The following is a 13167-nucleotide window of genomic DNA, read 5'->3' as shown; positions in this document are numbered from 1 at the left end:
CTGACCAGGAGCAGAAATTTGTAAATTAATCTGCATTAATGGAATAATGAGGAATTTGTATTGAACAAGGATGTACTCATTAGGAATCTAACCCACCTCACTGGGCAGCTAGCCCTGCATGTGTCCTGCTGTGACAACAGCTTTATCTTTGGAGATAACGCTGTTGGAAAATTATGTTAATATGTTAACATAACTGAACTGAAAACACTTTGGCAAGAAGTGCTCCTTCACCACTGATAATTTACTACGACAATGCAGCACACCACAGATTTCAGAGCACTACAGCTTTCAGCTTTTTGTTTCCACCTTCTAAGTGGTCTCATGTTGAAACAAGACTTCTGCAATTGCTATGCACGATTCTCTATCCCTAACCTATCCTAAAGATTTGGGGGCTAACTTCAACCAGATTCAATAGAGGGATACAAATTTCACAGACAGCACTACATCCATGGTCACGTGTTGTAATTGGCACACAAGTAGCTGACACCCACACAAATAAGCCCCCCCCGTCCCTCCATCATTAGTCAGGCAAGCACCAGTGTATGGGCTTAACCCACTGTCAGTGAAATGCTATTGCTGCTCTCATTTCACAAGCTCTGCAGTGGAAAAGGGTTTGGAATTACCAGCAGGGGTAAGGAGGTACATCTAGCAAAGATGCAGTTGAACTGCTCAAGGTACAAACATTTAATGGGACATAAAGAAAAAACAGCAGTCTTGCAGGAAAAATCAATTTATCGAGGTCTTGCCTTCTCCCAGTTGTGTAACGGTATCATTTCTTTCACAGAGCAGTATTACACTGTGATTCCTGTGAATTACACGGACAGTGGGTCCTTCCCCTCCCCAATTAAAAATGAAGTTTAGCTGGCTCATGAGTTTTCATACTTGCCACCAGATCTAACTATAGATTGTGGCATCGTAGGAAATTATTTCCACAAAAACTGTTGAGGTTCACTGAAGTCCCAGCAGACCCAATCCTGGTGGACACAGTGTAAATCCATGGTGCTCTGTTCATAGATTTATACCAGCTGCAAAGGTGACCCAGTACTCCTGTGGTCATAAAAATCAGGTGGGACCAACACCTGAGCTACAGCTAATACCTGTATCAGAACAAAATGTGACAGGTTTCAGCAGAACAGCTTCCTCACACTCAGGGCTCCTGAGGGATACACGCATATTTGGTAATTATTACACTTTAAAGAGGATGGAGAAAAAAAGCTTTCTAGGTGTACAGACTAGCTCCCCCCTTCCCCCACCGATATAAGCACATAAATAGCTCAGACATGCCTATAAACAGAAGTATGCAAAATCCAGCCCAACACCACCTAACTTTCCTCCTCTCCACACTTGGGTGTCTTGTTTCACACACACACACACACACACACACCCGCTGAAGAAAGTGGCTTTGCTGCCAGAGTACTCTTCTCACTGCAGCAGGCCCTTAAAAGCTCCAAAGGGCAGGTTTGTATATGGGATTTCAGTCATTAAACAAACACTTCTCTAGAAAGCTTCAATACCTGTCCCTTCACATAAGCAGATCCTACCGCCCTGCAGGGATGCAGAGCTTCTCTTCAAATAGCTGGGGTGGGGGAAGGAAGGAGAAAGCTAAGTGAGAAACATTAAATTACCCAATTAGCCTGTTGAAGACAGGTAACTGTTCTTCCTTTCACAAGTCTCTGCACAACATGATAGATTATCTAGAAGTCGGCATCCTATTCAAAATCAAAAGCAGAGCTGTCTTATCAGAGATAATTAGTAGTTCTAAAGAGGAAAAAACCACTTGGCTGCAAGAGCAGAGAGACCTGGTACTTACTCTGCTATGACTCCACCTGTACAATAGTTCTTGGAGAACACAATATCAAAGTTTCCTAAGTGCTTTGCAAACGCTGAATCTCAACATACTTAGCTGAGGGGGAACCACAGCAGAAATCCTATTTCCCTCTGGGTAAACTGAAGCCCATCAAGATATTTAAACCATTTACCCCAGACTGCACATCAAGTCCCTGCTGAGCCAAAGGAGAACAGGGGACCCCCCGCTCCCAACGCCTCACCTCAGTCACTCCACGGAGCTGCCTTAACCATGTGTATCATTCACATATTTTGCAAATCTCTCTACGGTAACTTAGATGTCTAACCTAGAAAGAGGCAGGGCAGCTGATTTAAAACCTTAGGGGTATTATTTTGAATACATATGCTAGCTCACTTCCATCTGTGTCGTTAATTAGTTCCTGACTGTAGGTTAAATGTAGGGCATGTTGTCACGAGCCTAAGGTGGGGTGGCAGGACCTCCTGCTATTGCCATATGGCTTTTTGTTTCTTCCTTCATTCTTCAGTTTTTAGCCTCATGCTTCTAATTTGTGGGCTCAACCATTATATAACAAAGAACAACAAGAAAAGCAGAACTAATGTTAAAATAGAAACATTCTTCACCATTAAAACCTCCAAGAGGTTTGATTTGAAATGCAACACAACTTCCTGTCTCATCCAGAGGCTGTTTTTACCCACAGCAAGTTTGCTAAGGAATTCAGGAAAGACCTATTCCCATCAACAACTACTACTGCAGAAGTAGGTATTTACCAACCCTATAAACACAAACCAGGCAGCTTGCCAGGGACCAAAGGTCAGCCTTAATTTGTATGAGATGTAGGCATAGTCTTGCTCTTCTCCTCGGAATATGGATGCTCAGCACCTACAGGGGATGAAGCCAGTGTAGCAGCACCATCCCCATCAAAACAGTAAATGGAAAAAAGATGACTGAGCTCCCATCATCTTTTTTTCCAATGCATCTCCACAGATGTTTCTCTTAAAAAAAAAAAAATGGTTCAGGATTGTCCTCAACAAAACTACAGGTCATGTTTTGAAGTATGCCTGAACATGACTAATTACAATATGCAAAGTATCAGCAGTCCCACTGTAGTAATTTTCTAGTGAGTACAACCTGAATACTAACAGGTCTGGTGGTGATCCGGGACTGAAGATTTGCTTCAAAGTGTTTAATTTAGAGTAGACACGGAAGTTACTGTGTTTTCTAGCACTCATTACATACCTGTCCTTCCGTTAGCTAAAGAAAGGGGAAACGATTTCTGGTTTTCAGGTATTTCCAAGCATAATTTTCAATGCTGTTATTTTCATAACAGTTACAGGAAGCAGAGCAAGGAAAAAAAATATACAATAGTATCCACGTTGAACAAAACTGATTAAGAACCAGGTGATATGACTTCATGCTTGAGGCTTATGGAATTAAAGATATTGCATCCAGGTTCATCCGACTCAGAGGCAGAATTCTTTGGAGGCTCAGACCTCTAAATAGTTTATTCTTAAATCTTACTTCTGCTTTTTTAACAAAGGAATGTGGATTGACTCACGCTTTTGCAACATCCTGGTTCATCGTTAACATTCCAACCCCTTTTGCAGTTACAATGGCAGAAAAGTTTTGCACAGGGGGCAGCAGAAATTAATCATTAGTGTAAAACAGAGAGAAAAGGACTTAATATGAGTCTTCCGAGGAAGGCAGCTTTGTTCTTTGTTTTAAATTCAAGTGCCAATCATTAGATTTTAAGGGGAAAACTAATTTTCAACATTCTTTTGCTAGTCACTACACAAAAAATAAATATATTTCTGCAAGATGTAAAGAAACACCTGCTTATTCTCTTTTTGGACCATTTCATCAGCAGCAACTTGCCAACTCCATACCAGTAGGTACCGTGCTGTTGTAATGAGACATGAAACATCCTATTTTGCATCCCATAGAATAAAAAGAATCCTTTTCCACCAGTCTGCAAGACATTAGCTGCCAACAAAAAAAAAAAAAAACAAAAACATGACATTGACATAAACTGTAGTGTTTATATGCGGAAAAGCAAAAATGGAGACCTTCAGATGTGTTTATTTCTGGGTTTGGTTCAACCCATTATAAAGATAAAGGACAGGCATGATGTTCAGCAGCAGATTCATACTTGAGCAGAGTTTCTTGGCATGGGTTCTGGTTAAAGTTACCCTCACCAGCTTGAACTTGTTAGTGGCTTTGCTTCCCCCTTGGATTCACACTGGCTTTCAGTACGAATTCTATCAAACAGCATTTCTCTCTTGGCATTTACAGCTCAGTCAAACTGGATTATCAACTCAAAAGGAATGTAAATAGCAAGTGAAGATCCAAGTCTTAATGCAGGCAGCCAGCAGGCACAATTATCTAGAAATACTGCAAAACAAGTCCTGTCGCTCATCCCAACAGTGTCCATACACTTCCGTGGTGCAGTGACAGCTACGACTAAGGAGAGGTTGGTTGAATTTACTAATCCAGCCATTGAATAAAGTTTAGATTTCACTTCTTTTCATCTCACTATATCAAGTACTGAACACTCACTGAGAGCGTCATGGCCAGCGTAAAGAAGGGTAAACTAAACCATATGGCTACTAAATGTTGCACCAAGCTTAGAAAGTAAATGGCATAACGGACTAAGGAATCCAGAGATCATAACCTTTAATTCCTTGATCTAGACAAAACTGCATTTGTCCAGGAGCTGTTATGTTTAAAGAAAGCAGTGTTTTGATCACATTAGATAAGGCACAACATGCATGAGAATTGGCACAAGATTAAGCTTAACTCTTTCATAAAATATGTACTACAAGAGACTGGGGGGAGGAAGAAAAAAGAAAAAAAGGACTTAGTCCTGTTCTCATTGTCACAGCCTTAACTGCAGCAACATGCTCCAAAGTCTTTTGCATTCTAAAGTTACTAAGGAGCATGTAACAGTATTCTGCTCAAGACTTTGCCTAGATCGATCTTCTCCCAGACTCCTCCTGCTACGCCACATGCATGCAAAGGACTACGAGCCTACCTGTGGCCCAGTGCGTGTACTGGAAGGGCTGAAGTTGGGTGTGGAACTCCAGGTGAGCCAAAGGTAGTTTTTCAAACACTACTAGGTTGGTACAACAGCTCTCATACACCCCAATACGGTGTAAACAGTTGGCAGCCGCCTCCTGATTTGAATGGGAAATGTCACTGTGTCACAGCTCCTCAGTTTCGCACAGGAAAACTTTGTTCCCTCAGAAACTATACAGTAAGCACTGATCTTGATATACTTTACACTGATGGATTTCAAGTGTTTTAAAAAGTTATCCAAAGCATCAACTAGAAAGATAAGCAGTACATGCCATCAGCTAGTGGTCTGCATTTTCAAGGTTCAGCAAGATGGAAGTTACCGACGCCCACTGAGGTTTAGTTGTGCTGGATTTCTTATTCCACTGGGCATTTGATAGCCATAAGCTAGCAGTTATTATAAAAGCCCCTGAAACATACTGTGTCTGTAAGAGTCAAACAGAAATAACTGCACATGAAATTATGAGTTCAGTGGGTAAAAAAGGCGCATTGTTTCTCTTTATAAGCAGTTCCTCACAAATTAAATAGGGAACAGTGCTTATTCTTCTCCCTCAAATGCTGACGAAGAACTTACTATAGCCAAGGATTGATGTACAAAACAAAAAACCGAGGCTGTGAGCTCAAAACAAAACAGGAAACTATATCCTAAGAACCAAGGGGCAGATATAAAGTGTATTCCATGTTGTTAGATTTGCAGTAGCCACAAATACCTACATACTCAGCTTAATTTCAACACTCCATTTTGAAACTGGGAAAATCCCAGGTCTTGTGAAACCAAGCTGAAGGCTGCTGACTTGAAACATTAAGAAAATCAGAATTTTTTTTCTATTCCACCAAATATCTACAAAAGGACACCCCTACCAGACTTCAACAATGGGATGGAGAACAACCTCCCCCCACCCCAACTCAAATCCTTAAGGGACTAGTTCTACATTGTGGGTTTTTGGCACGAGCTTTGGAGAAGCTATCAAGATCCACTGACAGCTGTAAGTAGCCAGTATAAATTGGACTTGCAAATACTTCTTTAGGTGTAGTCTGAAGTTCAGTCAGCAAAGGATTTACTGAAAGCGATGCTTCTTGTTTACCTATTGAAGCCACACAAGGAAGACTGTAGTTGCCTGCATCACTAGAACGGGATTCGCAGGTCCACCTCAGTTACAGGGTTAAAAAACAGCCCGCATGCATACACTAAATTTAATGCTGCGGAATAAGAACGATTGGGATTAGCAGCCTCACTCATTTTAATTGCGCAGGCTCCCTTGCAGGAGCCAGCCATAGCAGCGTCTTTGGTTCGTGCATCTCTAGGTGGCGGTAGCTGCTCAGATTTTGCGATACCAGGAGATGCTTATCTCAAATTTAGCAACCAGTATTCCTCCCATCCTCCTAGAATTGCCTTTCCTAATTTGAAATGTGACCCCCTCCCCCATTTCTTCATAATTTATAGTAGTCTGAAGCTGAGTCACAAGGATTTCTGCGTTTTCCTAACCAAGTACACAAGAAAAGAAATGAACTGCCAAAGTATTGAGGTAATTTATAGCGTAAAGCATCGAGGGCTTCTAGTCGATCAAAGGACCCAGAGAAACAAACATAAGAACAATCATGCCTTCTGTTCTGTACAAATGCCACGGACAGAAATAACTGTCCTAATTAACTGGTTTCAAAAAATGACTTCTCTGAAAGATATAATATTCTTACGAGGGAAGTACACAACTGCTACAGCTTTATGGCAGCTGTCACTGGGGCACGAAAATTCACTAAATGAAGTTTCCTTTTGCTTCCTTCGGTTGTCCATGGTACTCATCTTCAGACAGCTGTATCCATACGTGACGCCTAAATGATGCTGTAATGGGATCTTCTGCTACCACTAGTATCAGTGTTACTGAAGGATTACAATCACATCAAATCAGCATCATCCCAGCCAACCCTCCGTTCATAAAGGGTAGAAATTGTGCCTGAGGTTGGCCTATTTTGGTAAGGCTGTTGCCTATTCAGTCAGCTCCGTAGCATCTTCAGTATTTCAGACTGTTCCATGTTGTTTGTCACTGCTGGGTGTAGCAGTTGAATCCCACCGCTCTACCAGTTGCCTGATAATTAGGTCCTGAGTGTTGAAAATGAGGAAAACATGAGCCTGACCCTACGGATCACCTACACTTTGTGCATATGACTTAGTCCTGTTCTGCGTGGCCAACGCCTGCAAACGGTGTTCCCCTTGGGCCGCTCAGAGCCTAGAACTGTAAGAGACATGGCCAGCGTGAGACTGGGACAGAGGACAGAGGCCATAGTGTAATGGTTACCCTATTAACTCACACGTGCGTCTCCACACACGTTGTATTCTTCTGTTGCTGTATATTCTAGTTTTCCCAAAACAAGTAGCATAAGGATTAGTGCTGAGAACGCGTCAATTTAAGGCACCAAGGCAGAGCTCCCTGTATACACCGAGTAGCAAAACCTGTTACTGTTTGTATTACAAGAGCACTGAGGAATCCTTGTCAGGTAGCAGTAATAGAAGACAGGCAAGATGATCTCTGTCCCAAAGAGCTTACAGTCAAAGATAAGACTGAATAATGGGTACAGGGAAGGAAGGGAAACAGTAAGATTTGTGAGCTGACAGACAGTGGGCACAGCCCCATCCCAGCTTGCACATCAGACAGTTTGCTCGGTACACACCTGTACTGCTTCCTAATGGTGTACCCCGGGGAACAAAAGAGTTGTTATGCACAGCACCTTCCTAGCTGGAACTGAAGACAGCAGGTTATTGAGTTACCACTTCATTTTGGCAATACACAAAAATAGCTTAGCTTCAGTGCTTTTAAAAGCTTCCTTTTAAAGGGTGTTCACAGCTAAGCATTACCAAGAATGCCAGTGTATGAACCGATCTAAGAAATGATTGAGAGTTTCCTAATTAAGCAGCGCTTTCGCTATTTAGGAGGAACCAAGTGCTCACAACATATGCTTGAAAACAGGTCAAGACAAGTTTGCAATTAACCTATTAAAAGCATATATCCTCTTCTAGTGGAGCCTCCACCAATTCACACAATGCCTAACGTGAGATTTCTCGTGTAGGCACAGGGCACATTCTTAGAACAACATTTCAGCCTTTTATACAAACCAGGAAGGCAGATATGGGATTTTTTTTTTCTCTTTTATAGGACCACACTTATTACACAATTCAGAGTGAATTCCAATCCATGGAAGGGATGAGGGGGTCTCCTACCCACACATTTCTTGTGCCCTGCTTTTGGACCTGCACCCCAGCAGAGAACTATTATCTGAGCTAAACATGCAGCTTCTTGTTTTATCCTCACTGTAAGAGTAGAGTAATAGTTGCAAAAAGCTCTGCAACAGAGTAATAGTTGCAGAAAGTGCTACAGGTACCATGAGGACTTTTAACTGCAGCTACTTACAGCTCAGGACTGTCAGTATACGCCAAGCTTTTGAGCAACAGCACAGATCCTTATTTTCCACTATATTCTTTCACATTTTAATGAGTCTTTAAAATCCTCTACATCTGTGCACTACGTTTCATAGTATTCCAGCATACTGTAGTACTCCCATTGCACTACACTACAACACAACGCCGTGTTTAAAAGCATGCTGCTTGAAATTAAACTTTTTTTTTAGTTTAGACTTACTCCCTCCAAGATAAAAGTCCTTTGCTATTTTCCTCCACTGTTCTATCTCAATTAGTCAGATAATGTGTTCTTGATCCTTCTGACCCGGTTTACCCTGATTCCACAGCCATATAACGACAGGATCTACCCTGCAGCTCCAGAAAGCAGAGAGCACTGGCAACGTGAACAGAAGGCTCGCTACTTACAAATGGGTTTTCCCAGCCGAGGTTCAATGAAGCTGAACATTAAGTGGTAGTACTACAGCAGAAAATTGTTGCGAGTTAGAGCCCTGTAGAAAGACTCCTGTATCTAGGCACGTTAGGTAAAGAGCTGAAACGTCTACCAGCTCCTTCAAGGTATCGCAGAGTTGAAATGGAGCCATTGCTTTGCCCCGAGACCCCAGTGAGAGGCTGCTCTCTCCTCCCAGAGCAGGTGGGAGAACATCGCGGTTTGCCTTCTCCCTTTCCCTCGCCCCGGGTTTGTTTACACAGCCAGCGCCCGCCGCTCCGCACGCAGGGAGCCGTAGCATCTCCCTGACAGCTGCTTCCTTCTCTCGCGTGCCAAACCACGGGATTCTCAGCTCAACCGACCCAAGAGTGTCCCCTCTGCTTACGTTTTTCCATACCTAGACTAAGTCTGGGCCACGGCTGGCGTCAAGTTTTCACCCACGCGCTCCCAGGCAGCGCTCCTGCTCCGCGAGCGGAGGAACCGACGTGCACCGAGGCGCTACCTGACACGAACAGGCAGGACGACGTGACGACCTTCTCGCTTGGGACAGCCGAGCACACCCAAACAGAGCGAACCCTTCACTTCGGCTACCCCATGGCCACTCAAACTTAGCGACGTGAAAGCTGCTCCTGTCCGTGAGGCGGCAGCTCATGGCTCTGGCTCTTTGCTCGTATCTAAAGACGACCAAGGAAATTCATTTTATGTACTTATCACACCATGAATTAAAGATTACAGAAATACTTGCTGAAGAAAAAAATGTATCGCCGGGATAGATTCTTTGCATTCGTTAGAACGGTGTTACTAGAAACATAAATAAGTAATGACTATCGATCTCGCAATAGTCATAACCTCAGAACAGCAAACTACAATAAACTGAAGGGAAAAGTACGTATTTTAACCGTAATGGACAAACCAAGATACCACAGCACCTCTTAAAAATAAACAAGCAGAGCCAGCGCGGCCCGCAGTCGTAACACCTTACGCTTTTAGTCCTACAAGAGAGAAAACAAACCAAAACATTCCGTGAGGTAGCGCAAGGCTTCCACAGTATTAATTAAACCTTTGCCAACGAAATTTACCGTCTAACACCAGTTCCCTTCTGGCGGAGGCTCTGCCGTTCCCAACTCAGCCCCGGCGGGGAGGACCGAGCCGTTGCCCCCCCCCCCGGCGCCGCTCAGGCCGCCCCGCGCCGCACACGGCGGGAGAGGGGGAGAACAAAGCACACCCCCCCTCTCCGCTGGACCCCGGGTTCCCGGTGAGGATTCCCGGTGAGGGCGCCCGGCGTGCTTCACATTCCAGCGACGGCTCAGCAAGTGCATCGCTCCCCGCCCTGACGGCACCTCTCGCCCGCCGGCCCCGGGGCGGCGCCCGGCCCTTCCCGCCCGTGGCCGCCCGCAGCCCGGCTCCCTGCGCGGCCCCGCCGCCACCGGCCCCGGGGCGCCGCCGCTGCGGGACCGGGGAGAAGGGGGGTGTGGGGGGGGGTGCGGGGGGGGGGTGCCGGGGCCGCCGCCCCGCCGCGCGCCCGCCGCCAGGGGGCGCCGCCCGCCCGCCCGCCGCGCCCCGCGCAGGGCGCCGCCACGCGGGCAGCGCGCCCGGCCCCGCCCCGCGCCGCCGTCGGGGAAGCGCGGCCGGTGCCCAACGGCCCCGCGCACCCCCCCCGCTTCCAACAAAAGCCCCCGCCGGGCACCGGCCGGACCGACAGGTGCGCGAACAAAGGGGCGGCGGGGCCGGCCCGGCCCGGCCCGGCCCTCCCCGCCGCCCGGACGCCCCTCACCCGCCGGTCCCCGCAGCCGCCCGCCCGCCCCCGGCCCCTCAAGTTTCCCGGCGGGGCGCCGCGTACCTCGCCGTCCACACAAAGCCTCGTCCGGGTCCCCTCCGGGAAGTCACATCCTCTCCCGGACGCCCAGTCCCACCGGCCGCCTCCCGCCGCCCCGGCAACACAGGCGGCGGCTCAAGTGTCTCATCAAAGCTTTATGAGGGGCGGGAGGGCAGCGGAGCCGGATCCCCCACCCCCGCCGCCCAACGGGAGCCTCCCGGCCCGGCCGCCTCCCCGCGGAGCGGCTTTTCGCCCCCCGCCCGGGCGCCTTCGGCCAGCGGCTGCGGCGGCCGCAGGCACCGCGCCGCCCCGCGCTGCCCCGCTTAAAGCCTCCGCGCCGCCTCCCCGGCCCCGCCGCCGCCGCCCCCGCCCCGCCCGCCCGGCCCGGCCCCCGCTCCCCCGGCGCCCCCCGAGCGGCGGGCAGGGCGCGGAGGGGCCGGGCCGGGCGGGGAGCGGGGCGGGAGGGGGGGGTGTCGGTCCGCCCGCCGCGGGATATTGGTTTACTCCGCCGGGTATTAAGCAAGCCCGATCCATTTAAATATCGCTCCCGCGCTGACCTCTCCGTAGTTTGCCTATTAAGAATGCAATCAAGATAATAACAGGCATTGCTTATTAATGAGCGCCCCAGGTAACGTTACACCGGTGACTTTCTGGAGGCGCGCAGCGGGCGCGGGTGCTCAATCCAGGCGGCCCGGAGCCGGCTCTGCCCGCCCGGGGACCGGCACCGGCACCGGGACCAGCAGCCGGGGCCGCCCGTCGCCTCAGCGCCCGCCGGCCAAGTCGGGGGCAACGGCGGTGCCCGCGGGATCCCGGGCGAAACGCCCGGCTCGGCTGTGCCCGGCGGCCCGCGGGGCGGTTTTCTGTCCCCCCTTGTCAAAAATCTGTCTGGCCGTTTCCCCCTTCTGCCTGTGCAGCAAATACAGTGAATTATTGATAGTGGAAATTGCGTGGTGGAGGCAATAATGGCATCCCCTGATTGAGTGGCTCCATCCGATCTCGGTACGGACGGAGCGATGCCCGCGCTCCCCGCCCGGCCCGGCGGCCGCGCACGCGTGTCCCGCCGCCCTGTGCCACGTCCCGCGGCGACAGCCGCCCGTGGGAGAGACACCCAGCGCCCCCCGGCCTGCCGCGGCCTCCCCTCCGCCCTTCCCCGCCCCCGAGTACAACCGGAGGCCGTCGATTTTCAGGCCGTAGCCCATCTCTTCTACGAACCGGTTAAAACCCGCACCTTGTCACACCTTAAAGCCATCTAACTGCAACTGGTGCCACAGGCCCATCACCTTCCCTGCGCTCGCGGCCGTTTATTTAGACCAGGAGAAATGTGTGCAACTCCTTGCTGCCTTCAGACAGCCTGCCTGCCTGTGTGCTTTTGCTATGAAACACCTGCATTTATTACATCTGTAAAGTAATAAAATAGCCCAGGCGTTTGAAATTTGAGTACACCTAAGGCCTTCCATATAAAAACAGCTTTTAATATATATTAAGGGAAACAATCCTGGTGGTTAATATCCTTTGCAGCTTTAAGAACTTCTTGAAAAACCAGCTTCGAGTCCCACATTACCATCCTTCTGGCACTTGGGGCTTTGGTTTCCCGCGTTTGAACTAAAAGTGTCACTGAGCTGTGAAGACTAGTTCCACCTCTTTTATCCCAGTGATTTCCAGTCCAAATCTACCCAATTTACAAGAAAGCAGACGGTTTTTCAAAGTCCTCGCTAACAGCTTGGGCCTGAGGAATCACGCCCAGCTTGTGCTGCCCGGTAGATAGTTGCTAATAAAGGTAGCTCTTCAGGCCAAGTCCCGCTCAACTATTTCTGCAATATTCAAATTCCGCCATTAGGAATACATCAGCCATTTCTTTCCCCCCTCTAACACACCGGTATAACCTTTCTATCTCTCAGCGATGCTGCCAGGTGGACGTTTGAGTGCAATTTCAAACACGGGGATCATAGCTGGCACTTGCTAAATTCACATACGCATTTTATTTTACCATTTTGGACTTTTCTCCCCGCGATACGGTTCAGCTTTCCAGGTACGACTGGATCAGTGGCGGGTGCCCAATTTCACCAGGGCAGCATTTTTGCATAGTGATAAGACAGCACAGTTTTAGTATTCCGTGTTCATAAGACGATGCCTGCAAATATTTCGATAATCTACCAGTCAAGTTGAACAGCAGCAGCAGAGGCTACTTTAATTAGCTGTAATGTAATACATCACACACATGTTATTCCTGGAGGAAGGACTCTTCTCTTGGTACACTAGACATGCAGATGAGCAGCAACGAGTATCATGCTTTAGAGACACCGAAGCATCTGCTGGCTTGTTCTCTAGAGCGCAGGAGAAGGCACACGTTCTGAAAAAGTCTGCTTGCAATCAGAACGAGTTTTTTAATTTTGGAAAGGAAGCGTGTTACAGACCGCCTGACAAGTCCTCACTCCGTGGGACGCGCTCTCAGCTCGGCTCCGCTAAGAACGTGAGAACCATCAATTCCAGGCAATCGTGTGCTGAAATTCCCGTTTTGCTCTGCTAGAAAGATGCGCCTTTTGCCCCGGTGTAGGGATTTTCTTGGGGAAGAGGTGTGGTGAGAGAGCTGCTGTATCTTGCCGGTATAATCAGCCCTTTGGGGATTATTACCAGCC

At 48.1% G+C, this 13167-nt stretch overlaps 1 protein-coding gene across 3 annotated transcripts in view; it reads right to left on the bottom strand.

Moving 5' to 3' along the window:
- BDNF (brain derived neurotrophic factor) overlaps window positions 1–13167 on the bottom strand; it is a 38373-nt gene that overhangs the window by 8601 nt on the left and 16605 nt on the right. Inside the window, exon 1 of one of the 3 annotated variants that reach the window (XM_074917986.1) lies at window positions 10556–10736. The exons of 1 other annotated variant lie outside the window; for it this stretch is intronic. The gene's annotated coding sequence lies outside the window, so the exon portion shown is untranslated. Of the gene's footprint in view, window positions 1–9112; window positions 9273–10555; window positions 10737–13167 lie in introns of those variants that run through there. One more of the 3 variants, XM_074917987.1, reaches the window with a different exon arrangement.

Source organism: Athene noctua, chromosome 14 (assembly GCF_965140245.1).
Source record: "Athene noctua chromosome 14, bAthNoc1.hap1.1, whole genome shotgun sequence".
Lineage (NCBI taxonomy): Eukaryota > Metazoa > Chordata > Aves > Strigiformes > Strigidae > Athene > Athene noctua.
The sequence above is the reverse complement of the archived record's forward strand: the minus strand, read 5'-3'. Positions and strand labels throughout refer to the sequence as shown.